The 3,359-nt window shown below is 52.3% G+C and overlaps 1 non-coding gene across 1 annotated transcript; it reads right to left on the bottom strand.

Moving 5' to 3' along the window:
* Window positions 1-442: 442 nt before the first annotated feature.
* On the bottom strand, window positions 443-524 carry TRNAS-CGA (transfer RNA serine (anticodon CGA)). Its single transcript has one exon. It is a non-coding gene; the product is annotated as a tRNA-Ser (tRNA).
* Between the last annotated feature and the right edge of the window lie 2,835 nt (window positions 525-3,359).

Raw genomic sequence — 3,359 nt, 5'->3', positions numbered from 1 at the left:
TAAGAGGCAGAGGGGAGCGGGGTGCAGGCGGGACCCCCACTTCTCTGGAGCTTCGCTTCCAGCGCTCGAAAGATGACCACGGGCCCACGGGCCTCCGGAGGGGAGACCCGCCCCACATCCCCAGCGTTTCCCCCCGGCATGGACGGCCTTTTGGGGGAGGCTCAGTCTCCCGTGGCCTCTTGTACGGGCTGCCCATGCTCAGCTCCTTCCACGCTCTGGGGAGGAGCAGCACCCAGGGGTGGGGCTGAGCCGCAGGGCGCTGGGTGAGGGGCAGAGGCCTCGGGAGCTGAGACCGCAGGGACACAGCGTGAGGCACCATCCCAGGCATCCCCATGAAAAGAGCAGAACAGGGTTTACCTGGGGTGGGGAGTGTATGGAGAGCATCCCAGGGTCGGTGGAGATGTATTGCCCTGGTGAGCAAGTGTGGCTAAAACACAGGCCTCGCTGTGAGCAGGATTTGAACCTGCGCAGGGAAACCCGATTGGATTTCGAGTCCAACGCCTTAACCGCTCAGCCCTCACAGCTGTGAGTGACGTGGCCCCCAGTGGCAGTCTCTACTGGAGCGGCTGGAAGCCAACAGGAGGGAGCTCTCCACCCTCAACGAGCAGCCGTAGCCATGTTGGCAGGAGAAGTTCTCCCAGCACCATAGCACTGTCCACACCGGCGCTTAGGTCCGTGTAACTTGTGTCACTCGGGCGGTGGCTTATTCACTCCCCGAGCCACATACGTTCTACCGACACAAGGGGGAGTGTAGACGCAGCCTTAGCAGAGACGCGATTAAGCTCCACTTCCTGGACACTACAGTGCTAATAAGCGATGGTCATATAAACACCACCCTATACCGGAAACCTACTGACCGCTGTTCCTACCTACATGCCTCCAGCTTTCACCCTGACCACACCACACGATCCATCGTCTACAGCCAAGCTCTGCGATACAACCGCATTTGCTCCAACCCCTCAGACAGAGACAAACACCTACAAGATCTCTATCAAGCATTCTTACTACTACAATACCCACCTGCGGAAGTGAAGAAACAGATTGACAGAGCCAGAAGAGTACCCAAAAGTCACCTACTACAGGACAGGCCTAACAAAGAAAATAACAGAACGCCACTAGCCGTCACCTTCAGCCCCCAACTAAAACCCCTTCAATGCATTATTAAGGATCTACAACCTATCCTGAAGGATCACCCAACACTCTCACAAATCTTGGGAGACAGGCCAGTCCTTGCCTACAGACAGCCCCCCAACCTGAAGCAAATACTCACCAACAACCACACACCACACAACAGAACCACTAACCCAGGAACCTATCCTTGCAACAAAGCCCGTTGCCAACTGTGCCCACATATCTATTCAGGGGACACCATCACAGGGCCTAATCACATCAGCCACACTATCAGAGGCTCGTTCACCTGCACATCTACCAATGTGATATATGCCATCATGTGCCAGCAATGCCCCTCTGCCATGTACATTGGCCAAACTGGACAGTCTCTACGTAAAAGAATAAATGGACCCAAATCAGATGTCAAGAATTATAACATTCATAAACCAGTCGGAGAACACTTCAATCTCTCTGGTCACGCGATTACAGACATGAAAGTTGCGATATTACAACAAAAAAACTTCAAATCCAGACTCCAGCGAGAGACTGTTGAACTGGAATTCATTTGCAAATTGGATACAATTAACTAAGGCTTGAATAGAGACTGGGAGTGGCTAAGTCATTCTGCAAGGTAACCTATTTCCCCTTCTTTTTTCCTACCCCCTCCCCCACCTCAGACTTTCTTGTTAAACCCTGGATTTGTGCTGGAAATGGCCCACCTTGATTATCATACACATTGTAAGGAGAGTGATCACTTTGGATAAGCTATTACCAGCAGGAGAGTGGGGTGGGGGGAGAGAAAACCTTTTGTAGTGGAAAACACCCATTTTTTCATGCTTTGTGTGTATGAAAAGATCTTGTGTACTTTCCACAGTATGCATCCGATGAAGTGAGCTGTAGCTCACGAAAGCTTCTGCTCAAATAAATTGGTTAGTCTCTAAGGTGCCACAAGTCCTCCTTTTCTTTTTACTGATAAAGTTTGCGGATGATACCAAGATGGGAGGGGTTGCAAGTGCTCTGGAGGATAGGATTAAAATTCAAAATGATCTGCACAAACTGGAGAAATGGTCTGAAGATAACAGGCTGAAATTCAATAAGGACAAATGCAAAGTACTCCCCTTAGGACAGAACAATCAGCTGCACACATACAGAGGAGGACATGACAGCCTAGGAAGGAGTACTGCGGAAGGGGATCTGGGGGTCATAGTGGACCACCAGCTAAATATGAGTCAACAGTGTAACACTTGCAAAAAAAGCAAACCTGATCCTGGGCAGGATTAGCAGGAGTGTTGTAAGCAAGATACGAGACGTAATTCTTCTGCTCTACTCCATGCTGATGTGGCCTCAGCTAAAGTATTGTGTCTAAGTCGGGGCGCCACATTTCGGGAAGGATGTGGACAAATTGGAGAAGGTCCAGAGGAGAGTAACAAAAATGATGAAAGGTCTAGAACAGGGGTTCTCAACCTTTTTCTTTCTGAGGCCACCCACAACATGCCATTAAAATCTCCAGGGCCCAGTGTGGGAGGGGGAGGCTCTGGGCCGGGGAAAGGGGGGAAAACAAGTTTGCATAGGTATAGTTTGACTTCTGTTTTGGGTGGGCAGGGGCCAGTGAGGCTCAAGCCAGCTCCGATGGCGGGGTCTGGGGGGGGTATGCTACATCCACCCCCTGACTCACCTCAGCAGGCCACCCGCCTGTCTGGACTTGGGGGGGGCCTACAACCAAAAATTATAACTCAAAGGTGGGGGGGCTCAGCTCAAAAAGTTTGAGATGCAGGGAAAGGGATAGCTAGGGGCTGTGTGCAGGGGGGTAGCTCAGGGTGCAGTGAGGGGGGTAGCTAGGGGCTGTGTGTGGGCAGAGGGTAGCTCAGGGTGCAGGGAGGAGGTAGCTAGGGGCTGTGTGCTCTCAGGGCTCCCCTGCGCTCCCTGTACCCTGAGGGCTCTGCCAGCCACAAAGCAGCCGGGTCCCCCCGCCCAGCAGCTCTTACCAGCTGCATGAGCAAAGGGGAGCAGCTTCAACCCCAGACCTCCGCTGTATAGTGGTGTGCAGTGAGCCCTGTGCAGCTGAGCTCCTTGGCAGTAGGAAGTATGCATCCCCTGTCAGTGCTCCTGAAATGCTACCCCACAGCTTTGCAGTCCAAGACTAGGTCTTTTAAGGAAGAATGCTCTACAGCCACCAAGAAGGGGCCAGGCTTTACCTGAGAGCTAGGTTCATACCGAACCCTGCCTCTGTCAGACATCTTTTACTTCCA

This window comes from Eretmochelys imbricata, chromosome 11, assembly GCF_965152235.1.
Source record: "Eretmochelys imbricata isolate rEreImb1 chromosome 11, rEreImb1.hap1, whole genome shotgun sequence".
NCBI classification, from domain to species: domain Eukaryota; kingdom Metazoa; phylum Chordata; order Testudines; family Cheloniidae; genus Eretmochelys; species Eretmochelys imbricata.
The sequence above is the reverse complement of the archived record's forward strand: the minus strand, read 5'-3'. Positions and strand labels throughout refer to the sequence as shown.